The 14,954-nt window shown below is 43.1% G+C and overlaps 1 protein-coding gene across 1 annotated transcript in view; it reads right to left on the reverse strand.

The window, feature by feature from the left end:
- The window catches only part of LOC308308968 (stonustoxin subunit beta-like), a gene marked incomplete at its 5' end in the record, with an annotated part of 72,804 nt that overhangs the window by 20,808 nt on the left and 37,042 nt on the right, over positions 1-14,954 (reverse strand). The window lies entirely within an intron of this gene.

Genomic DNA, 14,954 nt, shown 5'->3' on the forward strand with positions numbered 1-14,954 from the left:
CTGAATTCATGTGACGTACAGTAAACTATATGTGTGTGTGTGTGTGTGTGTGTGTGTGTGTGTGGTAGTAACAACAGGAAATGAAAGGAGCGATCTAAACCAGATCAAACTGGTTTCTCTCCTGAGGAAAATGATGTCTCACACAGCACTGGTTCTCAACCTGTGGCTCGGGACCCCCAGGGGGTCCTCACATGATTGAGGGGTCACACACACACACACACACACACACACACACACACACACACACACACACACACACACACACACACACACACACACACACACACAAGGCTGATGACTAGAGGGCCACTCTGTTGCACAAAGGTTTCATGGACCGGAAATAGCAGATCTACAAGCTCACCTCATGTGGCGTCAGCGATGTTCTGTGAACTTGTAGATCTGCTCATTCCGACCCCCTAAACCTAACCTTAACCCTAAGCTCAGTCAAACTTAACACTGGTGAATGCTAACCTACCAACGCTGGCGAATGCTAACCTGGTGATCGGAATGGAGACCCGTCGCCGCTCATTTCAGTACGCGACACCCTGGTACCATGAAGTATACATCTGATCACATTGTCAAATAATATTAGATACAAACATTTTCCAAATAGTCGTTGTACAAGATCAAAACACCTCGCATTATTATTATATTACTTTTATTATTGTTGTAACTTGACATGCACCTACTGTATTAGTGAGATTTTATAACAGAAACAAATACATTTCTACTCACTCTGTTCACAAGTTTGAACAACAAAATGTCCGTCTTCTGTCTGTGTGCGTCGTGTTCCACATCTCTGTCTGTCTCTCCTTACTGTGAAAACAACTGTTAAAAGAGAACAAAGAACTTTTCTCTCTTCCTCAAAGAGCAGGAGGAGTGGTTTGTGCACAGAGACAGTTCCTGAAGTCATGTGACTTACAGTAAACTGCAGGTGTGTGTGTGTGTGTGTGTGTGTGTGTGTGTGTGTGTGTGTGTGTGTGTGTGTGTGTGTGTGTGTACGGAAGGGTTGTTCCAGGACACTCTGTTGCATAATAGCTGCAGGGACCGGAAATAGCAGATCTACAAGCTCACCTCGTGTGGCGTCCGCCATGTGCTGTGAACTTGTAGATCTGCTCATTTCAGTGTGTATACAGTATGAGCCCTAAGTGTTGAGGTGTTTATGAGTGGCATGTTTCTCTCCTGTGTGTTGGACAAGACATGATCACCTCAGCTGATACCAGGTTAGACCTTGTTAAACCTAACCCTAACCAGGTTAGGTTAAGACATGATCACCTCAGCTGAAACCAGGTTAGACCTGGTTAAACCTAACCCTAACCAGGTTAGGTTAAGACATGATCACCTCAGCTGAAACCAGGTTAGACCTGGTTAAACCTAACCCTAACCAGGTTAGGTTAAGACATGATCACCTCAGCTGAAACCAGATTTACCCTGCAGGAATTGTGAACAGACTTTATTATTTTAAAAGGCAAAACGTTATGCTTTTCAGCTCATTTAAACCAGGCTGTTGCAGCTTAAGATGAAAGTGGGTGAAGGTGGGTAGAGGTGGGAGGAGCTTGTAGATCTGCTATTTTCACTAGTATGGGTCCAGGGTAAACGTCTAATTTCTCTCTTTTTTTTAAAAAAATATAAAAGGCAATAGAATATATCAACACGAAAATAAGGAGAAAATGAGGGACGTCCATCACTGAATTAACTACATCTTTTTTATTTCACTCAATATCTAGAACGTCAATAACACGTTAACAAATACAAAATATACAGTAAATATATACAGTATACAAATACAAAATATACAGTAAATATATATACAGTATACAAATACACATAAAAGAAAACAGAATTATCAAGACAATGAATCATCAAGATAGTCTGTGATGTCATCAGCTTTTACTGCTCTTCTAATTGGTCAATGACTCCAAAACCATGACCTTAATGAACTTAACTTTACAGAAACACTTTGTAACAAAGAAACATTCTTTATAGAAACACTTGATTCTTCCAGAGAACTCTGGCTATTTGTGTAAACATTTGACTGTCAAAACTCTGACACAAACTCTGACCGGGGGGGGGGGGGGGGGGTATTACATTATGTTTAAAGGAGTAGTTCACCAAAATAAATGCTCATTTTCTGTCACAAAAGGGTTAGGGTCCATAGTTTGAGTCTCGAAGAGTCTCCTATTGACAGATGATCAGTTGACAGATTACTGTCTCAGATTCAGGAATGTAAGGAAAACTAAATACTCTTGAATGAATTCAAGGCTTCGTGGCTTGAGGAACTGATAGGAAAAATACATATTTCTTTTGGTGTGAACTACTCCTTTAATTTAGCATCACAATTCCTTTATCCACTGAGGCCAACTCTACACTTGTGTTCTAAATCTAAAGGTTATTGAAAAACATAAATAATACCTTTTCATGTCAAGGACCCTCGGAATGATATGGCCGTGGACCCCCATCTCAAAATAAGTTGTTCCAGGGACCCCTCCCCAGAAGCATAGATTTGAATTACAAAAGTCTGCTTTGAAAAATATGTATTCAAAGATATATAGACACAAATGTTCAAGATCTACAAGCTCGCAGCGTGGCACTCAATGCAGTGCTGTGAGCTTATATGTCTGCTATCTTTTAATAGCTAAAGTATTACATAATTCCGGATTGTGATGCTAAATGAACACATTTAACATTGGACCCCCTGGACCCCCTCAAGGAACCCCGTGGGGGTCTCTGAGGGGGGTCCCCACACCTCACGTGGAACCCTGACTTCCTCTCCTGGTGACCACTTCCTCTCCGGACGCCAGCTTCCTGTAGAACTGGGCCAGTTCCTGTATGGGCGGGGCTTGGGACCCGGGCGAGCACGGGATGTCAAAGTCCGACAACTCCTGAGACCCCTGCAGCTCCTCCTCCTCCGATTGGACGCTCTGGCTGCCAATCATCTCCTCCTCCCTCTGACGCCGCCCGTCGAAAGAGGCGGGCCCTCCTTGCTCCCGGTCGACGAGCGTGGAGGTCGTGGGCGTGTCCTGATCCGATGACGCCTGATTGGACGAAAGAGAGAGACATAAAAACACTAGGGCTGAGAAACTGATTAATTGAGATTAATTAATCATAGCGATGCACCAACCAAGAAGAGACAACAAACGCCAAGGGAGAAGTAGCCGATCAGAGCGCTTTGCTTGGCCCAGTGGATGCGAAATTTAGATTTCAAAAACTCACTCGTTGATTCACTCATACAACAAAATGTGTTTTACTTGGAAAAAAATGCTTCTCGGGTCAAATATTATTATGCGATTAAAATGTGATTAATTGCGATTAATTAATTACAAAGCCTGTAATTAATTCGATTAATTTTTTGAATCGCATCCCAGCCCTAAAAAAAAAAAAAACATTTAAAGATGCAGTGTTATGATTTTTTTCTCCGCTAAAACATGATTATCAGGTATTATGATTATAATAGGAGGAGGATTATTTTCCTAAAAAGTGTACAGAAAGAGTTAAAATTTGGTTTTTATGTGGCCACAACCACCAGTTAATTAAGTATGCCTGGTTGTCATGGTGGGTGGTGACCCATCTGAAGTTAGCCACACCCACAGTGTTGGGTGAATGGTAATTAGGGGAGGGGTTGATTCTATGATGTCATTAAATCAGTGTTTTTCGACCGGTCCTTTTGACTCAGAGGCTTTCAGCTTTCAGAAAGAAACCAAAAATACACAGGGAAGGCAAATGTGTACATTATAACAGCACCCGGTGGTCTAGTAGAGTAATGTTAACTCCATAGACACATACAAAACATATTATAACCACACCTGGGGGTCTGTTAGAGTAACTCCATAGACACATACAAAACATATTATAACCACACCTGGTGGTCTGTTAGAGTAACTCCATAGACACATACAAAACATATTATAACCACACCTGGGGGTCTGTTAGAGTAACTCCATAGACACATACAAAACATATTATAACCACACCAGGGGGTCTGTTAGAGTAACTCCATAGACACATACAAAACATATTATAACCACACCTGGGGGTCTGTTAGAGTAACTCCATAGACACATACAAAACATATTACAACCACACCTGGGGGTCTGTTAGAGTAACTCCATAGACACATACAAAACATATTACAACCACACCTGGGGGTCTGTTAGAGTAACTCCATAGACACATACAAAACATATTATAACCACACCTGGGGGTCTGTTAGAGTAACTCCATAGACACATACAAAACATATTATAACCACACCTGGGGGTCTGTTAGAGTAAAGTTAACTCCATAGACACATACAAAACAGAAAAAGTACAAACTGTGGCACCACCTCTTTTAGTAAACAATCCTTTACAAATAACAAACTGAAACTGTATTGTATGTTTAAAGGGCCATGAAACACAAAATCACTTTTTCTATAAATATATATTATATCAATGATTCACTTGTGATAGGGAGCAGTGATATGGTTCAATGTGCCCATAGGCTTGGGGATTCAGAGCTTTCTGCTGTCTCTGTAGCTATTTCTGTGTAAGCCTACTTCTAGTAGGGTAGAAAAGAAATATTTTGCGCCACTCATTAAATATTAGCTCACAGTGTACCATTTGTGTGCCGTGACGTTGGCATATCTAATTAATATTAACGTTTGTTTAATATAGAGTTGTATCAAGGGGGGGGCGTGGTTTCATTGTACTGACAAGAGAGTTGCCTTATTTGGAACCGCAGCTTGGCGTCTCGTTGTGTCGTTCAGAGCATACACTGTAGAGCTGTCGCAGTGGGCACTTGTTGCTGTTTGCATTTCGGAAACAAATTTTAAAACCAGCCATTGGAGTTGTAAAACGTATAAAGATTTGGCAACTCCATGTTCTATAACCAGTTAAAATGTGCAAGTATTTTACAAACAAGCTGTCTGAGCTTTTATCCATGGACAAACTTTCTCCAGCTCTGGACTGTTTACCACGGAACCGGAGAAGAATGGACGCTAGGCTAGCGCTGATAGCTATTTTCTGTGTAGTGTAGCCTATGTGTCGTGTGCTACTGGCTTCACATGTATTTAATAAATGTTATTTTCCATGCATTCATTGTATTCTTATGTTTTATGATTTTCCTACACTGAGCCTGTTAGGATAACTCCCTCTTGTGGCTGTTTCTGGTATTATGGATAGAAATGTAACCCAGTCCAAAGCTCTGATCATCATCTAAACCAGTGCTCAACCTGTGGATCGGGACCCCCAGATTATTTTGGGGGGTCCCCGGATGATTAACTTAATGTTGAAACATTGTTTTCTCACTCAACAGTAAACAAACCAACATAAAGTTTAAGTGTATAGTGGTATCTGCACATTTCTAAAGTGACAATTTAAGGAACTTTTTAATACCTCTAAAATGACAAAGCATTGGCAAAAGAATTGTCAAATATTAGAGGCAGAAATTGTGAAAATAGCCGATCTACATGCTGCTATTTTCACAACAGAACATTGTTTTACAGTACAAGATGTATTGATTGATTGAAGACTTTATTAGAAGTTTGCATAGGAAAAGGTACAGTTTCATGACGGTACAGTTCACTGGTACAAGGTCTACTAAAAGGAGATACATGAAAAGACTAAGCTTATTTCCACTGGAAACCATTGAAGTATCTCATATAACATTGAATGACAACTAACTGATGTAACTCTTTTTGTTCGTCATATGATTATTTTGGGGGGTCGCGTCCTGAAAAGGTTGAGAACCACTGACCTAAATTGTAACAGGTGTGACAGTGCAACTACAGTAGTAAGTAGGCTACAGACAGTAGCAGCTGTGATGCTTTCCTCAGCTAGTAAGTAACAATGGGTGCGTTCGGAAATGCGCACTCAACGCACTGGTGTGCCATGTTGTCGTTCGTTTATTCGGTGCACTTGGTGCGTTGCCGTTCGGAAATCCAGTGCGCGGCGCACTGGTGTGTTGAGTGCACGCACTGAACAACCCTACTCAGAAGATGGAGTTTGACGGTGTGGTGCGTCGGTGCGGTGCTTTGATTGGTTGGTTTTCATGGCCATGTCTCGAACGCTTCTCAGCTGTGAACAATGGAGGAAATGACTGCAAAATGCAGCATTTGCAGCTTAATTGGTTGTTTGGGCTCGATAGTTTCACACGCATTAACGTGTAAACTAACAGCAGGTATTCCAATGCTATGAATTACATCTCCTTTCAATATCAACGTTACGTTAGCATACTTAGCAACTGCTGCTTTTCAGAAAGTTTACCTTCAGAGTTCAGAGTGAAAAAGCGCACAGCTGCCTCTTAAAACTGGTTGTTCGTAAACCAGTGAACGCACTCTACGTCGTCACGCCCACTGCACTCACTACACTGAGCACACACCCGGTGCGGGTTTCCGAACGCACCCAGAGTAACTGCTTCAGACACAGATCTTTCTCCCCCTGCCAACACATTGTTTTGTGTGTTTAAAACAGGGCCTTGGAAACTTTGGGTTTGGGCTTTTTACAGATTATAATCTGACATTCTTCAACATTTTTTGGAGATGTGGATTTTTGTTCACTATCTACTGTACAGATACACAGCATCAGGGCAGAATAACTAGTAAAGTATTGCGTTATCCTTTTAGCCTTAATGTCATTCATGCCCACTTGCCCGATAAGTAAGTCGTCCATTATAAAAGGAGGGTAAAATGTGCGCTTATAGAACAAATTCATGTTAAATGCAACCGATAACGTTCCGAGTGGCGACTGTTGGTCACTTTGAAAAAGCTGAATGAAACAAAGGCAAACTAGACCTCTGTCCAGGTGTTGCACAAGGCCTACTTGTGCACCAGCAGAGTGCATCATAAGGTGTGCTCACCACTGGCATCACCACTGGCATCAGCAGGAATGCTGGTCCCTCATTGGCTGTTAATGATGACGTTGCCAGAAATGCTGGTCCCTGATTGGGCTACAGGCTTAATCACAGGCAGACACCAACATACATACGCAGCCGAACACAGTACTTATGCGCCCTGCTGGCACAAGTAATGAGAAAAAGAAAGAGAGACTAGTGTAGCGGAGGTGATCCGAACCTCCCCACCCGGCTTCGAACCCGGGTCTCCCGCGTGAAAGTCCAATATCTTAACCATCACTCCAAAGGGACATCCCTATGGAACGAGAGCAGATACTAGACTTTTGAGGCTTCAGGCTGGGGCTGCAACTCTCTCCGCCACACTAGCTCACCTGCTCCCAGAATGCAACAGTTCTATCCTGGAAGCGTCTCCTTTGGCGAACCTGAAGTCTCCTGTGTACAACACTGTACCCTGAGAGCCTTCAAAGAGAAACCTGCGCACACACACACACACACACACACACACACACACACACACACACACACACACACACACACACACACACACACACACACACACACACACACACACACACACACACACACACACACACACACACACACAATGTGATATGACTGTCAAATACTAGGCCTATGCGGGCCATAACTCATTGAAGACATTAGTATGCAATGTCGCTCCCATATTAGACTCCAGGCAGCGGCTACAGGCTACGGAAACAAATTTGTGTTCATAGGAGAGGAGATGTGACTGCTGTGTGGAGACGACGAACAGAGAGGCGGGGGAAGGGGGGAGACACACCACAAACACAGGATCTTTTAATTTTTTGGCATCTAGTGTTAGTATAGCTATGGCCATATTATCACTACATATAGTGTTAGTATAGCTATGGCCATATTATCACTACATCTAGTGTTAGTATAGCTATGGCCATATTATCACTACATCTAGTGTTAGCTATGGCCATATTATCACTACATCTAGTGTTAGTATAGCTATGGCCATATTATCACTACATCTAGTGTAAGGCGGCATTCACACAGGCACGTTTTATTACGATTAAAACGAATCCTATAACGTATTGTTGGAAAATACACAACGGTTGGGCATGTGTGAAGACGCATCCGTATTCTTTTTCGAATAAAAGAAACAAATGCAAATCCACAAAAAAACGGTGGTTTCGATGCGCTACCGCAAACGCTTCCCTGTTGGTGTGAATCCATCCGTCTCAAATACAGGCAATATATAGAGCCATGTGCGGGTTAAATCCATATAGTTATTTATAAAAGGTTAAATCCCCCTCCAGACCGTCTGCTCTCATTAGATTTCTGACCATTCTGGCCGCCTCCTCCCCTCATTGATATCATTTCTGATCACCGCTCCCTCGATCGCACATAGTGTATTATTTGTGAGGAGTTGCTCACAGTTAGATGAAAGGAAAGTGCCACTGGAGTCACTTGTATATCATATAATATAATATAGGCCGATGTGTCGGTCTCTCGCCCTCGCTCGCGCTCTTGCTCTCTGTGCAATCATGTCCAAATGGAGACGCTTTACGCACGCCGCGGAGCGCAGAGAAGGAGCCAGCGGAGGGCAAGACGATCGAGGGGCAGAGAGAGAGAGAGAGAGAGAGAGACGTTGACGTTGTCCTCTTCGTAGATATTCTTATCTTGCTAAAAAAAAGTAGGCCTATTTGCTGTCTGGTTTATTGCTGGTAGATTTTGCGAGTCCCTCCCGCCGCCGCATGGTTTTATTTTTTGATCGCCCGTTTACGACCATCGACCGCAGATAAATATTTGCGGGGTCCTGCGGTTACATTGTGAGTTGAACTTGAAGAATTATTAAACACAGGGAGATGGAGGAGGCATTAGGCCCTATGCAGCTTGGATACATATGTCCCGTGGACAGACGTGGACTCAGCGATTCCTTGTTTCGGATGACAATGTGTGTGAGCGCAAACGTATCAATTAAATATGCAAGAATGTGGCAACTTCACCCCTCCCATTCGCACAACTAAACCGAATTATATTATGAGAATGTGGCCTTAGTATAGGTATGGCCATATTATCACTACATCTAGTGTTAGCTATGGCCATATTATCACTACATCTAGTGTTAGTATAGCTATGGCCATATTATCACTACAGATATCTAAAAAAAAACATATTTTCCCACCAGCAATAATGTTATAGTGTAACTTATGGTCCACTTACGATGTGGTCCACCCATAATGTTATGATGTAACTTACGATGTGGTCCTCCCATAATGTTATGATCTAACTAGGGATGGAAATCGGAATCGGCCAATATAAAAAATCGGCAGGTATGATATCAAACTGGGCGAATCTGTGACCGGCAGGTCACAGACATAAATACCGGTTTAATGCCAATTGTGTATGGCACTGAACAGCATGATGCTCTGGTCCTGTGACTAAAGTAAACATAATTAGTAAGTAGCAGCCAGTCTACTTAGTAGCAGCCTAAAGAATACGGGTAATAATAATAATAATAATAAAACTTTATTTGTATAGCACCTTTCATGACATGAAATGCAGCTCAAAGTGCTTTACAGAGCAGAAGATGAAGCAAAGTTCTTAGAGAAAATAAATAAATAAATAGTTAATTAGAAGAATGATTACAATAAAGCAGACATTGCACAAAACATTGACATTAGCCATGTCTCCATAAACTTTTTCTAATTAGGGAAGCGAATTATCAGAAATACGCATTAAGACAAAGCGAATTTAGCCCGTTTCCATTAAACTGGTGAAATGCGATTCTTGGGAGATCCTGCCTGGGTCCGTCTAACCGACGTGCTGTAAATACTTCCCGCGGGCTTGCCTTGCACACAGTGCACAGAGCTGGGATGGGGGCTGATTTTTTCGGTGTCAGGCATATTCGCCTATAACATATTCGCCTACACGCATTTGGTCCTTTCACCTGGCATTTTTGCCTTGGAGGAGAGTCTTTTCACCTACCTGTCTGAGCCATTTCGCCTACCCTCAATTCTGCTGTCAGACTGTCCATGTTTTCATATTATTTCTTTGTCATTTAAATATTATAGTGACTGTGACAGTGGTGTTACATGTCAAACCTACACACGGCTATCCTATGCACTCCATAGTAATCACATAAATACAGAGCTATTGGAATCAGGTGCGCCCAAATAATTAATTAATCCATGTCCCGATACTATACATTCTTTGGTGCAGTATTGAACAGTATTGTAAAATGAACAGTATTGTAGGCCTATATTGTTTTAACATTAGGCTATACAAAATATATATGTAGGCTATTAGCCTATATAGGTCTATATAAGATATATGCTACACCGACCTAAATAGCCTATAGAATCAACCTTGCCTGTCAACAGGCATAAAAAACTATTTTGCCATTTTTTAGGAATAAAATGTGATGTAAATAATAAATGTCAAATAAACTGTTAGATTCACTTGACACCACTGTCACAGTCACTATAATATTTAAATGACAAAGAGATAATTTGCAAACATGGACAGTCTGACAGCAGAATTGAGGGTAGGCGAAATGGCTCAGACAGGTAGGTGAGAGACGTGAGGGCACTGCTGTGACTCGCTGCACACACACATCCCGACCCAGAGCCGGTCGCACCGCCGCGGAGAAAGTGCAGCCGGCGGGAGCACAGAGCAAGCGACCCCGGCCAGGGCGCCCCGAGTGGCGTCCCCGAGCCGAGGCGGCCGCCCCGCCGCCCGGTTGAGTCCTCCGGGCAGACTGCATCCTGCACCATCGCAGATGCGAGCTGCTGTGAGCTTGTACGGCCACTTGGCACGCGCATCACGGTGTGATGACGAAGGGTCACTCCGTGTGCAACAACCGGTTTGTTTTGTGGGCTAACGCTATACAATGGACGTTAATTAAGCGGCGGGGGAAAGTGTTATAGGAGGACGATATGGACCAGAACGTCATATTTTATTCGCATTTATTGTCTGACCCGTTTCCATTCACTTATGCGCATTTAGTTTATTCGATAAAGGCTCAAAATCCTCCTCCTCCAAGCGGATAATTTTTTTTGCGGATAATTAAAGTTTATTCGCATTTTGAAGTGTTTCCATAAAAAGATTTAGCGAATAAGCCGTTAATGCGCAAAAAGTGGCTTTATGGAAACGCCACTAATAATAAGCCACTCCCGCCCTACTAATTGTTTATAGAAATTATAGCTACTTATAAGTACAGGAGGATGGAGCACTTCAGCTGGCCTTTTTTATCACAGAGGATGTATGTACAGTTGGAGAAACACAGCACACAGGATACTAGGCAACAGAACAACATGAAAGCTTGTATGTGTGCATAGTCTGTCTGAATACAATCACTCATACTGACCATCATATAAACATTAACATATGTAGACACAGCCAAACATCAACACATATTCTCTCTCTACCCTGCGCACGCACGCACGCACGCACGCACGCACGCACGCACGCACGCACGCACGCACGCACGCACGCACGCACGCACGCACGCACGCACACACACACACACACACACACACACACACACACACACACACACACACACACACACACACACACACACACACACACACACACACAGTCATCATGAGTCATGACCATATATGTGCATACTGTCAAAACATCCACCCCTGGCCATTCAATGCGGTTATGCCAACCGCCATTTTGGACGTTCAAAATGGCAGACATAATAAAATACATAATTTGTGCTATTGGCTTCTAGACAACCTAGAAACTTAATTAAACATACCGATCCTATGTTTTCTGGGTCAAGCAAGGAATCGAATGAGTAAACGATGGGTGTAAAATGTTCCGGACCCCCACCCCCTTTCTGGGGGTTATCTAATCTGGGACCTCCCAGAACAGCACGCCGGTTAATGTCAAATTTTCATATTAGAGTTATTTTGTAGGTTTTAAAACATCCTGAGTTCATTTATTACACTTTTAAAGCAGCCAGAATAACCTTTCTGACTTTTGATTGGGGTCTTTCCTCACCTAGGACCCCCCAGACAGACCCCTGAGCCTATCTCAGTAATAGCTCTGCTACTGCTCCAGAACAATGTTAAATTAGATCATAATTGAAGCATAAAAGTTATTGTAGCTGGGCTCTGAAAACAAAAAGGAGTAGTAGCAAATACCAGGGTTCTTCCACGGGGGGGGGGGGGTCCAGGACCCCTGGGGGGTCCTCAGAGTTATTACAGGGGGCCCGCCAAATCTTGATGGGATCTTTTGTTTTTACATTTGAAACTTTGAATGTTTTTTTTGTTTTTTTTGTATCCTGGGTTTATGTATTGTACTTTGATGGTTTATTAGGATTCTCAGTATTATTTATAACGTTATAATTGACAGCTGTTACTGCAGGGATTGCAATAATAATAAAGAATGCTATTTTTGGCTAAAGTTCTCCCCAGAATAGGGATGCGAGGATTCAAGTTGTTCATTTAAAGGAATTATCCTACAGTATCCCACAAACTGAGGACCCCCTAGGGGGTCCAGTCAGGGAGAGAGGGCGAGATCATTTAGCGACCTACAACCGGGTTGCAACGTGGTCGGTAGTTTTCAGCGACCGGGTCGCTAAATCAACCGACCGGGCCGGTAAATCACCGACCGGGGCGCAAAATCTTCCGACCGGGTCGCTAAATCTACCAACCGGGTCGCTAAATCTACCAACCGGGTCGCTAAATCTACCGACCTAAAACTGCAGGCCGGTCGGTAGATTTAGCGACCTGGTCGCTGAAAACTACGACCACGTTGCGACCCGGTTGTAGGTCGCTAAATGATCTCGCTCCTACTGCAGTCAGGACCCCCTAGGCCTAGGGTTCCAGCGAGGACCCCCTAGGGGTCCAGTCAGGACCCCCTGTTGAAGACCCATTCTACACTGTAAAGTTTAGTGTTAATTTAACTGTATGTGTACAAATGGAACCAACACACACACACACACACACACACACACACACACACACACACACACACACACACACACACACACACACACACACACACACACACACACACACACACACACACACACACACACACACACACACACACACACACACACACACACACACAGCCCATTGCAAAGCAATGGTGTTAAGATGTAGCAATAGACCGTATTCACACCGCGGCCATCTTGGATCACATGACCACATGGGGTGGAGCGATGATCCCAAAATATGAGTTCTGTTCAACCAATTTATTTTGACCAAATTGACCAATGGGCAGATGACAACATCAACATCCCCAAAAGGATTAGAGCGCTACAGTAACAGGATTGATTACATCCATGGTAACAATATTCAAGGTTAGGTTGTACTGTGTACAAAGACGTATCTGTGCAGTGCTTGCTCCACCATCATATTAACCATTTGTTGTTAGATTGTTCCTGATTAATATGCAAAAATCATGATACAGTAAGTTAATATGATGGCAGAGCAAGCACTAGTCTGCACAGATACTGTAGCAAGTCTTTGTACAGAGTAACACTGCAACCTAACAACCATGAATATTGTGGATATACCCTTCTATTTAATCATTTTTGGGATGTCGATGTTGTCATCTGCCCTTTTGGTCAAAATAAATTGGTTGAACAGAACTCATATTTTGGGACCATCGCTCCATTGTTTACAAAGGTTTGTAATGCAGGCTGCTATCCCATGTGGTCATGTGATCCAAGATGGACGCGGTGTGAATAAGGTCTAACCACCCGTTTCCGCAAGACTTTACTGTAACATTATCTGCGGGACACTTCCGGTTAACAGCAGACATACAAGCTCACGTCGCGTCACAGATGCAACTGTTGTGAGCTTGTAGATCACATTCGGCTGCGACGCCGGAAATGCCGCTGGCCTTCTGCGCAATGCACCATGGGATGTTGGAAAGTTGTGGATAACGATTGCAGCCCCAATTGGCTTTGTCATTGGTGATGATGTCACTAGTGATGTCACTGGTGTACGAAGACAGAACCTTTATTTTGACAAATCCATTCATGCCAACGAAGCTACATTAGTTCAAATTAGACACTAAGGATAGAGAAGCATTTCACTTTGATGCCCTTCTTTATTTCATTAATATTTCAGCAGCTTTGACAGACAATACAGATTCCCAGATGAAGGCGGGGGGCTGTGTGATGATGAGAGAGGCGGAGTCTATCGGAGGCACAACAAAGAAGAATCTTCAGGTACAATCAAAAAGTGTTCAAAATCCTCCCTCTGCCTTTTCAAGTCTTCACGTTGCTGTAGTTGTGCAGAGGACATAGTCGTGTTCCACCTAATCTACACGAGCCAGAACCACCACTTAAAGACGCGACGTGAGCTTATAAATCGGCTGTTTACGGCACGCTACTTTTTTTTAAATGTATTTAAAATGTTTGCCTGATGACATGCCTAACGTAGGAATGTCAGGTTGCTCAACTTAAAGTGAACCGGGCCAGACCAAAGTGAGCGTTTAGTTCAAGTGGGGACTTGGACAGTCACGTACAGATCACGATGGACAATGGGGTGGATTGACGGACTGAACTCTGCGTTGTGAATAGGACTGGCCATCGTGAAGAGCCCGTTTCACCAGGAACACAAAATCACTTTTGTTCCATTTGTGTCTGACAGCAGCAACACTGGGCAACACTTTGTCCGTGGAAATAAAAACTACACGTGAAACGTTATGCAAATATAGAAATTGACATAAAAGCACACGCACACACAGGACTATATACTATAGCCAGGCAGCTCAAATGTGACCATATTTTTACTTAGTCGCAGTTTCTAATATGCTTTATATTTATTGGATAACAGATGGGTCACCTTCCCTCGAATCCCCGGTTGCTTGAGAATCCAACGTCTGGAGTTTCCTTAAGCTACGGGACTGGAGGGAGCGGACAGTGCCCAGGTATTCAAAGTGCTGCACACTAAAGCTATTTATTTACACGTAGAAAAATAGGGGGAAAGAAAGTCTGTGCAACTGGACTTTTTGGGAGCACACCGCCGCTAAAAAGCCACGGAACGGAATGTGACTCGTACCGCGTACGAGTTCATTTATTCACTGTAATGAAATGCTTGTTCTGGCTGCACACGCAAACACACACGCACGCACACGCACGCACGCACAGCATAAACAATGTC

This window comes from Nannobrachium achirus (genome assembly GCF_963921795.1).
Source record: "Nannobrachium achirus genome assembly, chromosome: 23".
Classification (NCBI taxonomy): Eukaryota; Metazoa; Chordata; class Actinopteri; order Myctophiformes; family Myctophidae; genus Nannobrachium; species Nannobrachium achirus.